This window comes from Haemorhous mexicanus, chromosome 1, assembly GCF_027477595.1.
Source record: "Haemorhous mexicanus isolate bHaeMex1 chromosome 1, bHaeMex1.pri, whole genome shotgun sequence".
NCBI classification, from domain to species: Eukaryota; Metazoa; Chordata; class Aves; order Passeriformes; family Fringillidae; genus Haemorhous; species Haemorhous mexicanus.
The window spans coordinates 90,636,176-90,650,691 of NC_082341.1; the positions used below are offsets into that span (position 1 = coordinate 90,636,176).

The 14,516-nt window shown below is 43.4% G+C and overlaps 1 protein-coding gene across 1 annotated transcript in view; it reads left to right on the forward strand.

The window, feature by feature from the left end:
* Window positions 1-7,617: 7,617 nt before the first annotated feature.
* Window positions 7,618-14,516, forward strand: part of AHRR (aryl hydrocarbon receptor repressor) — an 83,155-nt gene continuing 76,256 nt past the window's right edge. The window contains exon 1 of the mRNA XM_059855945.1: window positions 7,618-7,722. The gene's annotated coding sequence lies outside the window, so the exon portion shown is untranslated. The remainder of the gene's footprint in view (window positions 7,723-14,516) is intronic.

Below are 14,516 nucleotides of genomic sequence, written 5' to 3' on the forward strand. Positions count from 1 at the left end.
CATACAGCTACCAGCTCCTGGATTCCAGCAGTGTTCAGATAGAAATTCCAAGAGGAGATAGTCAAGATGTCTGATTACCTCATGTTCAGCCTTAAATACTCATTGGCTTTCTTATTTGCTTCCTATCTTCTAAGCTACAGTATTCCCAAACCCAATTTCTATCAGCATGTAAGTATTTAAACCTCTAGCATGTTGTTGTGGTTTAACCCCAGCTGGCAGCTGAGTACCACACAGCTTCTCACTCATTCTCTGCCCCAAGAAGGATGGGTAAGAGAATGAGAAAAAAAGCATGAAACCTTTGAGTTAAGAACAGTTTGATAATGGAACAAAAACCCAGAAAAAATAATAATACTATCGATGATTATAGTAACAACATAGATAATGAGAGAGAGAGAGGAAAAATAAAAACCAAGAAAATCATGAATTACAAGAATTGACAAGCACCTGTCTCAATTCTCCCCTTCTTGAGGGAGCAAAGTGCTTTTAGATCTAAAAATTGGGTTGCTGTCCTCTTACAACAGCCCTGAGGAATGCAGTCTACTCCAGTAACTTCATTTTGTTTGTAATATTATCTCAACTTCTCCCTTTCCCCTAATTTGAGCTTTTACTGTTAGCACAGTGCATAATATCTGCACTTTTGGTAACACTTATATTTAAGGAAGAAATCATGCACAAAAAATACCTACTGCCAAACTATCATCTGGGGGAAAATGAGGCCAAGGTCTCATGAGTGGGAGACATTCTCAAATGAGACTCCCCACCAAGATTTATACTTTATGGTAGGATGGGCAAGAAGCTGTTGCTTATGCAGAGCTCTCATTCAGCTGTGCAATCCCTCTATTTCTTGAAATCCTCCATGAGGAACCTGGTAGGTCCAGGTGCTCAAAATGAGCATCAAATGACACTTTACAGTAGTCAACACTTCAAATTCAACGAAAATACAAAATTATCCCCATGTGTACCTTCCCCTTAGTCACTCTCTGCATGTACACAAGCATACACCATTTTTAAGTGCTGCTCTGACAGTTTGAAATTCATAAGGACATCCAGAGCGTGAGCAAACCATTGCTCTCCATCTCTGTCTTCCTCAGAGTAAGTCAGCTGTGCCCTATCCTCAGTTTCTAGGCTGCTGCCCTTTGGGAGGGGGCAGCTTAAGGCTGCTCCAAGTATCTCAGGAAGCTCTCCACAGAAGAACTGAGAACTGAGCTAAGGACATCCCTGACCAGCACCACCTTTTTGCCCATCCACATCACAGCCTGGCACTTGTTCCCATATCCCTCTGCTTCATACGACAGAGGCTCCTTTAGGAAACAGATTCATTTGCCGTTCTCAGGTAGTCTCTTGTTGAGGGCTGTAGAGGGGGAGCAGGCTAGGAGACACAGAGAATCAGTGGTGGAGCGCTGTGGGATCCGTTCTTGCCAGCCACACTCTTTCCTCATGCCTGCACTATCCAAGGGAGTTGTGGGCAGGGATGAGGTGCACTGGTGTAGCTTCATGTCAGATCCATGAGCTTTTACCTCATAGAAGAAATACCCTCTATCTTATGCAGGACTCAGAAAAAGATCAAGATGATTCCCCTCTTCAATGTGGTTGGTTTTGTCCCCTTTGATTTGAGCTTAGCCTCTTTAGCAGTTCTAATCCTCTACTGGAACAGCTCCAGAAGAGTCTGATGAATGTGCAATTCCCACTTTATCAGTCAATGCACCAGACATAGGAAGGCAGCAGGCAATTTTCTGAAGAGAATATGGTTACCATACTGTCATAACTCAGAGCCCAAGGTCAATGGAAGAAGCATTTGGTGCCCCTCTGTTATTGCATCTTTCAGGATGAAACATTTTGGATGCATACCAGAGGAAGTGCTACACACAGTCACGAAAGCTCATGGGCTGAGCAACACATCATATTCTTCATATATGTGTCAATAAAAATGTTCTCAACTCTGAACCCTCTATAGCTATAAACAAAATCCACTGTACTAATACAGTGATACTTCCTCTGTACCTAAATCCAATGTTTCATAACAACTTTTCTGACAGCATGACTTTTAATTCAGTTACAGAGCTGTGTAGAAAGCATGTTTTCTATTCACTGGAATACATTATTAAAAATACTTATTTATAATAATATATTTATATTTTCTGAATGTGTTTTCCTTTGAGCTTTAAAGTCTAGGTTTCAGATTGCATGCTCCCCAAATTTCTGTAACAGTGTGGAAAGAAAGCATATTAGTGTCTTTCAAGTTAGACATCTGTTTAGAATGTTTTGTGGCCAGGCTGAGTCTTAAATCAATTTGGTTATAAAAACAAATAGTTTTTACAATATTAAAATAAAAGAACAGGGATGACTTATTGCTTGTTTTTAGAAATTGACTTCTCTGAGGGAAGATGGACCATGTGGAATGAACTGACTTAAAAATCCACTGACACAATGCAGTCATTTATTGATTTTTTATAAGCAATAATGACTTGTAAGGGCTCTGCTCTGCCAGTTTGTTTAGCACTCTCTTTTAATACTGAGGGAAATCAAGTTTGTTTAGCTGACTATGATTTCTTACAATAAATGAATAATATGACAAAGCGTAGCTGGTATCTCATAATTTGTTGTTATAAATATTTTCTTATCGTTTCCTTTCTGGTTTTTTCCATTAGGAAAATAGACTTTAGATTTCTAAACATCTTTTTTTTTCTTTTCCTCCAGTCTCTACATGACTAAATTAAATGTTTCTCCTTGCATTTTACTGCAATTCACAGCTTCATATGGACTTCTATGTAAGATATGTCAGGGGAATTGGTGGAAACAGAACTGGAGCAGACAAAAGCCAGAGAAGGATGCAAGAGGTATCTTGATATAAGCACTCATTCTTCTTTTGAGCTCTCTGCATTTAAGACACTTTGTTTTTCTTTTTCATCTCCTTTTTTCTGGGACCTTGTAAAGGTGCTTTTCTGCTCCAGGCACCCATTACACTTTTTGTGCTAGACACCAGGTCTTACCCCCACAAAAGTCAACTTTCCCTGGTGGAGAAGTGAAGACAAAAGTTTCAATTCCAAGCTCACTGTCACTTCCAGAGTGATGCTGTCTGAGACCTCAGCTCTACTGCTGCTCCAGGCACCAGAGAGCAGCAGTTTCAGCCTTTTTCCCCCCAAGGCTCCCAGACAGGGAGCTCCCAGGCAGCTTAGCAAGCAAGCAAGGAGTGGTCCCTGCATTAAGACAGCAGCTGCACAGCAACCAAAGTTCTCTTTTTCCCTCTGCAGCATTCATAAGCTTTCAAGGAAACATCAGCCTTACCAAGCTGCAGCCTTCTAAGGAGTGGGAAATAAAAGCAAAAGTAGCTCGAACAATGAAATTTTTGTTGCTGTGCAGCACACTCGGCTGAGGTTAATAAAGACAATCCTCAGAAGTATGTAAGTTTAAAGAGCTCTACCAGCTAAGCATAACATGGAAAATTAAAAAAAAAAAAAAAAAAAAAAAAAAAAAAAAAAAGAGAGAAAAAAAAAAGAAAAAAAGCTCCAAACAAAACCTAAACAAAATATCTGGTCATGAAGATGTTTTTTTAGCTGTGATTTCACTTCTCCTGCATTTATTAGGATCAGTTGCTTAAATTGGGAGTTAAATCCAGAGTGAGGACAGCTTGCAGTTTAACAAGAATGTTATCCAAACATCTCATATGCCTTTTTCCTCCCCTTGAAATAGCATCATTCTGAAACACTATTCAAAGAAAATAAGTTAATTTGAAATTGCTTGAAATTGCTAGCTCTGGCAATCTGGAGAGTGAGTGTATTTCAACCACTTTGTACTTTTAGAGTTCATAAAAGCAGAATGGAAGGAGCAAGAAGCAACCAGTGTTGCTTCAGGAGGAAATGCTTGTGTTTGTGAGAATATTAAGAATGTCTGTCTCTTTTTTCAAATACGGTGTGTTAGTTAAAGGATCAAAAATTACCTTGACGTCCAGCTCTCTACTACTTTCCTGTATACTATCATGTTCATTCCCAATAGTCTAAAAATAATGGGGAATATTAAAAAATAAGAAAAAGAACACAGATCAGAAAATGGCTAGAGTAAAAAAGCTGCAACACTAGAGATAAAATGGATATTCCAAGTATGTAGGTGCTTGAAATAATGCTGACCATAAGAAGACAGATGACGACTGAAGTCAATAATTATTTTCCAGACATGAAATGGGGTTATATGAGAAATTGATAGGTGGTCTTGAAAATGAAAGTGTGGATGAGTTTAAGTTCAGTGTTCAAATAAGCTTTTTGGATGAACACATATTTTCAAGTAGGACTTTGGGAGAAAGAAGACTGATATTTCAAAGATGCCTGCTTTGAAACTGCATTCAGGAAAATTATAGTAAGTGGGTGAAGCAGCTAAAGTCTCTGGTGTTATAGGCTACCAGTGAGTCTCATGAATGGTCAGACTGGGGAGTTTCCTTAATAACTCATCCACGTTCCCTGCAAGAAGGAGCAAAGGAGGAGTAAAGAGAGCCCTGACCCGCTGCATCTATGGTAAGTGATGGAACTTACTGTTCCATTTACAGTTCCATTTTAAAAATAGATGCGGGGCAAGTAAGCAATTAAAATTCAAGAAGGAAAACAGAAGTATCTGGCGGTTGTTCAGTAAGCCTAACTTGTATAAAAATGATCTGTGCATAGCTGGTATAAGTATAAACAGTCAGCAGCATGAGATTATGAAAAACAATTCTTGCCTGGCAAGTGTAATTACTTTTAACAAAATGTAAAATCCAGGGAGCAAAGAGAACGCAGCACAAATATTCTCTCTGTAGGCTTGGTCATTCAGCTGTATGTGGGATAAGCTCCCATAAAGCATCTGAACCATCGTCGTTGGACATATCAGTGCAGACAGGTGCAAAAGAGCCCAAATTCCAAGCTGGACATATGCTAGCATGAGGCCCCAGTCCCAGTCAAACAAGCTCAGGAAGAGATTTGTTAGGGTGACCTGAATACCATGTGGTGACACCATTTCTAATTCAAAGCTGGTTCATGTCTGGTCAATGATCTCTGATGTGTCTTCACTCACCAAGATACCTCCCAGCTCCCCGGCTCTCCTCTGTGGCATTGAGTTCACCAGGAGGAGCAATGAACAATAGCAATCCCATGACTGTCTCACCATTATCCAGCACTTTCTGGGTTCCATCCTCCCACCCCCCAGTTGTCTTCTGGGTAAATCACTCCCTGTCAATGGCCTGGCAGCAGAAGCACCATTGTTCCATCTAGTGGGGAGCTATTCAGTGTTGATGGCCTTTGATTTCTCTTTCCAAACATAGGCCTTGACTCTGCCAGATAGGATTTTGCTGGTATGGTTATGCTGGCAAATCCTCCTAACATAAGCGCAGTCTGTAGTTCCCGAAGATTTATTGTAGCCCGAGTAGTCTAATTTGCACTCAATCCTGTGAAAATAATTAGTGCAGAAAATACCAAAGCCACTCAGAAAAGTCCGATATAAAATATATACACTAATTTACAGCGAAGGTTGCTATCGTAAATTGCATTCGGAGGAAAAGTAAATAACAACATTCATAGTTTGGCACAGACATGCTGCCAGTGTGTCACATCCTGATGGATTGGGGATATGTCTGTGTCAAACTATGAATTCCATTTTTGCTTTCTGAATGCCATTTACAATTGCAACTGTCCATGTGGATTATTGCATCTATTTTTATAGCCAAGGCTCTGTCTGGGAAGATGTAACAGAGCAATCAACAACACTGACTGGTTCTATTTTGCTGGAACAATAGTGTTCCTGTGAGCTGGGCTCTACCATCTTTATGCACAGGACAGGAGTGCTGGGGCCTGGGCTTCGCCTTATCTTGAGCAACATGGGCAACAGAGAGACAGAAGTTTATTATGTGGGTCCATTTGTCAAAATGCAGCTTCCCTGCTAAAACCAAGACGTGTGCAGTCAAGCCAAAGACTTAATAATGGTCATGAGGTCAGGTGGTAGGGCACTCCAGAGAGACAGCTCTGAAGAGCTGGGAAAGCTGGGTAGCCATTAGAGTGCAACCATTGAGATGAACCATCGAGCTGGGGCCACCCTCCTCACCCACTGTTCAGGGTGAGAGAGGAGAAGGCTCAAGTATTCTCTGGTGCTCCTGCTCCTCTCTTCTTCTTCCCCAGTAAATAAGTGCTCAGGCACTGCATTTTTATTCAGTCTGTAAACCTGAGAGTTCATCCATCTTCATATGGATGAAACACCTATTAGGTCATTCAGACTAGATGAAAGTGAGCGTTTTACAGTGAGGGTTGTGAAACCCTGGGACACATCATCCAGAGAGGTGGCAGATGCCCCATCCATGGAAATGTTCAAGGTCTGTTTGGATGAGCAACCTGATCCAGCTGAAGGTGCTCCTGCTCCTTGCAGGTGGATTGGACAAGATGATCTTTAAAGACCCTTTCTAGCCCAAACTATTCTATGATTAGCAAAAGCAGAATTCTTTACTTTCCTGTTTTACACATTTAGGAAAGAAATTTTTTTTCCCTCTATATTTCTGCCACCTATACCTTGATAATTGACTTTTCCTAGGGGACTGCCTGTGGATATAGGTCACAGACAGCTGAGGGACTTTGTCTGGGGTGAGGGCAGTGGGTGCAGGGCACTGCTGTCTGATGGCTGGTACCTGCCACTGCATCCTCATCTGAGGGTCACCTCGGCAGTCCAGGTCTGAGACAGTTTGTCCCCACAGCAACCAGTCCCAGAAGTCTGCTGTGGCTTGAAAGTTTGGATCTCCTCGCTAAGGACTGGCACTTCACCAAGGAGAGGACAGTTTTTACTGTGTTATCTTGAATTTTCTGCATCAGTCTGCTCTGGTTTCATCTGTCCTCTCCTTAAGCCTCCCATACAAGTGCCACTTTAGGTACTTACCGAACTCCAGCATCTAGCATCACTCACAGAAGGCCTGGCCGCTTGACCGGGATCCCTTGCCGCTTCCAGTACAAACCAGAAATCCATCAGCAAAACGTTCTGGGGAAATAAAACAAACACTGCTAGTTAAAGAAATTATCCCAGCTGTAACTCGGCTTCCAGGAGAAGCCGGTAAATGCGGTGCTGCACTGAAGGCACCGGTGATGCCGAGGAAGCTGGGCTGATGCCGCGGGAGCCGCGCAAGACGACAAGCGCAGAGACCCCGGGGCTGTGCGGAGCGGCAGCCGTGGGGCAGAGGCCCCGCTGCAGGGGACATTGAGGCCGTTCCAGACATCCGCGAGGCGGGGAAGGACCCGCGCGGCCCTTTTCCCTTTAAACTTTTCGGGATAGCCGGGCTACGAGGCGGCGCGGGCAGGTGCACCGCCCGCCTGGCAGCCGGGTCACGGCTCCTCTGGGCTTCCCCTTGGATCCCGCGGCCGAGCGGCGGCAGCCGCGGCGGAGACGGCGCCGAACGCGGCGGTCCCGCCAGGCGGATCCCGGCGGATCCCGGCCCCGCTCCCGCTCCCGCCGGCCGCGGAGCCGCCGCAGCAGCGCCCTCTGTCGCCGCCGGGGCGCGGCGGGCGCGGATCGCGTGCGAGCGGGCAGCGCCGGCTCGCCCCGTCCCTCGGCCGCCCGCCCGCCACCTGGATCACGAGGGACGCGGCGCCCGAGCATCCTCCCACCCCCGGCGCCCTCCGGCCGGCTCCCGCCGCTCGCTCCCGCACCTCCGCTCTGCGCCGCGGCCGGGGGCTGCTGCTCGCCCGGAAAAACTTTGCACCCCCGGGCCGTGGCGGGGACCGTGGGGTAAGTCGCTGCATCCCGAGAGCTCGCGGCGGGTAGGACAGGCTTCAGCCTGAGCTGTGCGGGGGAACCGGAGGGCTGTCGCCTCCGGCCGCCTTGTCCCTCGCTATCCTCGGGGTGCCGGCGGTCTCCCCGCCCGTGTCGGCGGCGCTGGGACCGCAGCCCCGCAGGACGCGCCGCGCTTCTTCCAGCCGGGGGCCAGTGACGGTCCGCAGCTCCCAGGAGAGAGCCCCGGGGGTGCCGGTGCCGGCCGACGCTCGGATGGGTGATGCCCAAGCGGTGCTTCTCTGTCCCGAGGGCTGAAATAGGGACGGCGGAGGTCTCCGCCGCGACACCTTGGCCACATCCTTTGCACCGACGCTTCGAGAGACCTTTCGAGGGGAAAACAAGTGAACTAAAGTTTCACATTGCCTCTTCCGAGCCCCAGGTGCACTCGCTTGGAACTGGACAGGGTGGGTTTGCCTTAGGGTCAGCCAGTACTTGACTTGGAAATAATTTTGTGCGTTTTATAACTTCTGCGCTACGTATTCTTGTTGTGTTTCAGTTTGACATACCAAAGGGCGAAAAAGCAGCGAGGGAGAGGCTCTGGTGCTTTTTCTGACTTCGTGTTACTTTGTTTAGCAAACAAGAATTTTGTACATCTTTGGGTGAAGCTGTAGTTTTGCATCTTTTTAAAAGAATAATTTAAATAGCATAAAACCAAGTTATATCATGGAAAAAACTTTTTTTCCTGAAGACAGACAGAAACAATGTTCATGCGTCATTTAGTGAGTGTCTAGGAGATGGACTATCTAACCAGGAAAAAAAGAAGGGAAAAAATCCTCAGTAAAAAACCTAGAGTATGCTTGATGTTTGGTAGTTGGAGATTTTAAAAAGACAACAAGGACTGAATTTAAATAAAACTGAATTATCTGGTTGTGTTCAGAAGTATTCTGTTGAGAAGAATGTTGGTGCACATATGTTTGTACTAGATAAAATAAAACAGTTCTCTTTTATGAACACGTAGACAGCTTATGATTCAGGGGTAAGACTAGAAAACTTCATTTAAGTGAGAGACCTAATGACTGACAAGATCAAATTCACTGGCAAGACTCTCGGTTAATTTGCAACCAAGAGCAAGAATTTATTTCTGTGAAAAACAAAGTGCCTCATACTGTAGATATTAAGATCCAGAAAGAGTTTCCAGTTAAGGTTTTGATGGTGGCTTTAACACTGCTGCTCCTGCATCCCCTGCCAGAGCACAGGCTGAGACAGTCCTCACTTTTCACTGCCACATCCTCCGTCTCTCTGTGTCCGTAAATATTTGTGACAAACTATTTTTTTGCCATAGTTGACTATAAAAGTGTGTTCGGGTGTTCTTCAGTGTTGAGAAGAAGGTTAAGATTTTAGGGAGTTGTGTTGGGCTAGTGTGCAAACACCTCCAGCCCCCAGGTCTGGAAGCACAAAGCTACACAGTCTGGAGGGTGAAGGTGTACGGAGAGGGACTGTTTCGGGAAGAGTGGTGGGGAGCGAACACTCGTATGTGGAAAAGTCAGGTTGTTGTGGTTTCAGGATTTTAATTTCAACTGAGCCGTGGGAGAGGGAAGGTATATTATTACCTCAGCCTCCCATTGATTCAGATTTCTGCTCAGGAATTGTAAGGAGGAAATGCATTTCTAGGCCCTGCTTGCAATGCGAGTGCTTACAGAAACCAGCCAGCCTGTCTAATATTGATTCATCGGTTTCAGCGTATAAACAGATTTAAACTCCAGCAAGGAGGATTTATTACTCAGAAATTATTTTTTCTATTAGTTTTTCCTTTCTGAAGGTATATTAAAAAAATATAGTAAAGATGCTTTCAGTATCAGGAACTGTCCGTGCGTAGTTAAACGAGACTAGAGAACTCAATGCAGCTTTTGCTGCCGTGTGTTTAGGGGTTTGATCCAGTCCCAGACCCTGCTGAACATGGGGGCTCTGCTATTGAATTATCAAAGTCCGGTGCCAAATCTTTCCTTAATATTCCTGGTAATTACTGCTGACTCATGCTGACATGTGAGTTCAATTAGCCCCAACTGGAATGTAAAGGATGTGGGAGTGTCTCTTTGTGCCCAGAGACAGCTAGGACAAAGCAGATTTTGGAGGAAAATTCAAGGAATTGCCAAGTTTGGGTAGGAAGTGTCAGCCAGGACTTTTTTTTTACAAAAATTTTGGAATCACCATTAAATTTGAAGCCCAGGAAGGGGATGTTGGATAACATGGACTTGTCTTCACTATGGAATAACTTTAGTCCTAACTCAGACATTGCTTCTAATTTGAGTCATGTCCACACACACAAACTCGTTGCTGAAAAGTGTTGATGTTTTCAATTTGAGTTGGCATACCCATGAGGACTAAGCTGTAGCTCAGATACCCACAACTCATCAGCTGCTAACCCAATCTGCCTGAATGGCACAAGTGGGATTTTGCCCAGCCCTTCCTGCCCCCACTTGAAGGGGGTTACCTGGAGAGCAGGAAGCTCCAGCCTGCTTCCCTGGTGGAGGCAGAGCACAGCATGGTTTGGCTGTGAGGTAGGCAAAGGGATATTTGCCAATGTGAATGTTCCCACCCAATTACTGCCTAACTGCCATGTTTGTGACCGGTCACTGGTGGTGGACACTGTCACCACATGGCCATGGCAAAGCTGGACAGGAGGACTCTGCACCAGTCCACTGCTTTCTGGTCTTGGAACAGGGCACTGATGCAATAAGGCGTGAGAAGCAAACACAGAATCCACAGAATTCACAGAATAACTTGGTTGGAAGAGACCTTAAAGATCATCGAGTCCAACCTATGCCCCGACACCTCAACTAAACCACTGGCAACTGGCAACAGATGTCTTTGTCCCAGAAGTTAATTTCCTGTCAGTTACCAACTGGTGCAAAAGGTCATTTATATGTCAGAGATGCATGATAATATATATACATATATACATGCATATATATATATATATATATATATATATATATATATATATATAAATCCAGCCACACTTGGCTAGCAGAAGTGGGAGCTGCTCCTCCTTTTGAGAGAAACAGTTTCATTGTTGGCCCTGTATGCAAATTGCCACTAGGAAACTGCAGATCACAGTTTCTACAAACATTTTTGAGGTCAAAGCAAAGAAGGTGGACACGATGACAAATATGCAGCCTAGTGAGTATCAATTAGGCCTTTTTTTTTTTTTTTTTCCAAGAGGAGGGTGACCCTTGGTCTGCGTGAAAAATGAAAATTTCAAGGTGCTTTGCAAGGAGTTTGACTGAGAGTCAGGAACCAGATGAACATCTTGAGACAGAAATGCTTTAGGAGTATGTCTCTGTCTGTCCAGAGCTCCCACAGAGCTGTTCACAGTCATGTTGGATTTACTTCAACTTACCTTCAGAGTCTTGAACTTTGAGATTTTGGTAGCAAGTCCTGTCTGTGTGGTACTGCTGTCAACATATCAAATATTGCACAGGTAACTACAAAACTTGAATTGACGGACTTACAGGTTTGTACTGATGGGGTGGAAAAAATTATGCCAGCATAATGCCAACTAAATGCACCCCAAAGTCTCTTGTGAACCCCCAAAATCTCTTGTGCCAGGGTGTGATACAACTATTTCAGCATAGACTAGGTAGCTGTTCACCCAAGTGCAACCCTCAGGTGCACAGGTGTGCAGCTACAATCACAAGGGACCCAGTGTATCTCTTTTACCTTGAAACCTTATTCTGAATCCTATCCTTTCCCTCTGAGAGGTTCCATCTGGTGTGCAGTGACAGGGCAAGTGTAGGATGGCTGCGTAAAATTGTGCAAGGTGGCAGTGCTTAGCTTCCACTGTCCATGTCAGTGGAAGGTCTTCAGTATGAGCATTTGTGAACAAAGCATTTAGTCTGTACCCAGGTACTTGTCTTATGAGGGCTGGACCATACTGTCTATGCCTTTGAATTAAGGCTGCATCTGCAGGCAACACAAATAATTTCATGATGCGATCCATATGAAGCTAGGGCTGCAAAACATGGTGTTTGCAACTGTGTTTGTTCTGTGACTGCAGTGCTGCCTGGTGCAGCAGAGCTATTGCTCTGTACTCAACAGCAATATCTGTGCATTCACTAGTACAGCAGACATTTATTCCTTACTCTTTAACTGTATAAGCATTGATGCACAATGGTGGTCATTTCAGTAGGTTTAGCCTCCTGAAAATATGTGTGCACATAAAATCAAGTTTTGTTGTTAGGACCATAGAAAACCACCATTAAGAGGGTTTGTCCCTCTTCTGCGATGTTTCAGCTGAAATGGAGTGAAGTTGAATGTGTGGCAGTTTTGGGATCACTGTCTCTCTTTCCTGGCTGCTCTTTGCTACATTTGATAGGGTACAGATCCCTGGGAGACATGATGCTAAGTAATCTCTTGAACTTTTTTTCTTCACTGAAACTTCAAATATTATGTTCTCACCTTACACTCAGGGCAGCATTGTTTGGAAAGCAGCTCTTCTTGGCCTCGTTGTCTCTCACAGGAATTTGCTTCTCCAAAATGTGCTTTTCTGATACCTGAGAACTCCTAGTGCACTTGTCAGATTGAGTCTCCCTCTCCTTGTCCTAAATGAGGAATTATTCTACAAACATTGTGCTTTCTTCTTGTTTCAGGCCATTTATAGAGAAGCAAAATTTGATGATGCTGTTTTGTGGGCAATGAGTATAGGCATTAGAGATTTTGGAAGGGTACACTGAGAGGACTACCATTCAGGCTGGTAGCCCACAGGATCTGTTAGACGGTTCCCTATTTCATGAACATCTCAAATGAGGGGCTAGACCATGTAGGCATTCAGCCTGCAGAGGTCACCAAATAGGTTTCAGGCACTCTGGAACATAAACATTAAATTCAGAGTGATTTTTGACAGTCACAACCTCCAGAAAACCAACCAGGATGTGAGTCTATAAGGTTTAGTGCAAAGGTTTTATCTTTAGTCAGTAACAATTCATGTACTCAAATATAGGGAATGGCTAAGGAGAAAAGGATGTGGAAATGTGGTGGTTCACAAACAAAACCTGAGTCAGTAGCACTGCACTGCTGTAAAAATGGTGTGTAAGAATAGAAATGTTTTTTCTGAGGTAAGTGAATCTTTTTGTCTGGCTCAGCTCAGGTGGAGTATTGCACTCATTTGGGAGCAGGCTACTTGGGAAAAAATTGCAGATAGAATTAAGAGTCCAGAGGATAGCAAAAGGGATTATCAGATGTGTAAAAACACTGCTTACAAAAAAAGATTAGAATAATTGTTTAGTCTAGAAACAAGGAAAAAAAAAGGAAATAAGTAAAAAAATAATCAGAAATGCAGTATTAGCTTTAAAGTTAGTTGAATTTAAACCATAATTTAGATTCATGTCAATTAGGGCAGGAAATTACGATAGAATCTTAATTTATGTTGTATTGTAAGGAAAATTTAGTTTAAGATGCTTAGGGAAAAAAAAATTGTGTTAGTTAAATGCCGGAATAAAATCTCTGAGGTACTCATAGAAACTGTACTTCTTCAGTATAAGCATCGCTGGGGAGTGGTTTAACAGCTGTGTTGTTACAGCTATGATGGCCCAAGCCTGTATAGGACTAGAAAGATGTGGCACTTTTTTATTAAATCAATTGATTTAGCTAGAAAAAACAGACAAGTCTTTCATGCTCACAAGCCATTTCTCAGATATGCAACCTCTGAATGGTTTTGGTACAGCTGCTTCTGTATGAAGCAGGGAATGATGTTCTGTACAGTCTCTTGAGGGTCTTTTCAGTCCCGTTTGCAATGATTAACAAAATCTTTCTGTCTTGGGATAGACGGCTGTTGAGGGACTGGGGAGGGAAGGCAGGCTATAAAAGCAGATGAAAGAGCTTTCTCCTACCCTGTAATTGGGGAGATTCCCTGCGATTTTCGCTCCATGAAAAATGCCTGTTTATTACTTTTCAGGAGTGGATGTGAATCAGTGAATCTTATACGAGCTTCTCTATAAGTGTCAGGTGGTTTTGGATAGTAACAAATGCTTTACAACAAGTGATATTGTTATAGGATGTGATGTAATAAATGTTTGCTCTTTTATCTTAGAGACAAATAAAATTCTGGGAGTTTTGAAGGCAAGAGGTCAAATTTTTCCCCACCTATTGCCCTAAAAATATAAAGTTAAATACTTGTAGTCATGACTTGTTTATGAAAATTAATATTTTAAAATATAAAAGTGCATGATCAAAACTTAAATGAGCATATAGAAAACAATACTGCTAGGATTATTAATGAGAATTAATTTTTATATATTGGCTACTTTAGGGCAGTAACAGATATAAGCAATATTAGAAGAAAGTAGTACTGTAGGTAACTTGAAAATGTATTTAAACATATTTTTGTCTCTGGACACATGTCTCTAAAACAGTAGAAGTATTTACAATAAGAAGTTCCAGAAGTTGTCAAATAACAAACGAAAAAGGGAGGTATATCCATAGATCTCAAAACCATAGTGGGAATCTTTTGCTTACAAAGGAAAAATTTGTGTTTCTGGAGAGGAAAACACAGAATCATAGATCACAGAGTGGTTTGGGTTGGAAGGGACCTTAAAGATTCTAATTCTTACCCCACTGCCATAGGCAGGGACACCTTTGAATAGTTGCTCAGGGCCCCATTCAACCTGAACCTGAACACTTCCAGGAATGAGGCACCTGCAACTTCTCCAGGTGACCTGTGCCAGTGTCTCAGCGCCCTCACTGTAAAGAATTTATCCTTAACAATTCACCTAAACTTGCCTTCACTTTGAAATCATTACCCCTTGTCTTAT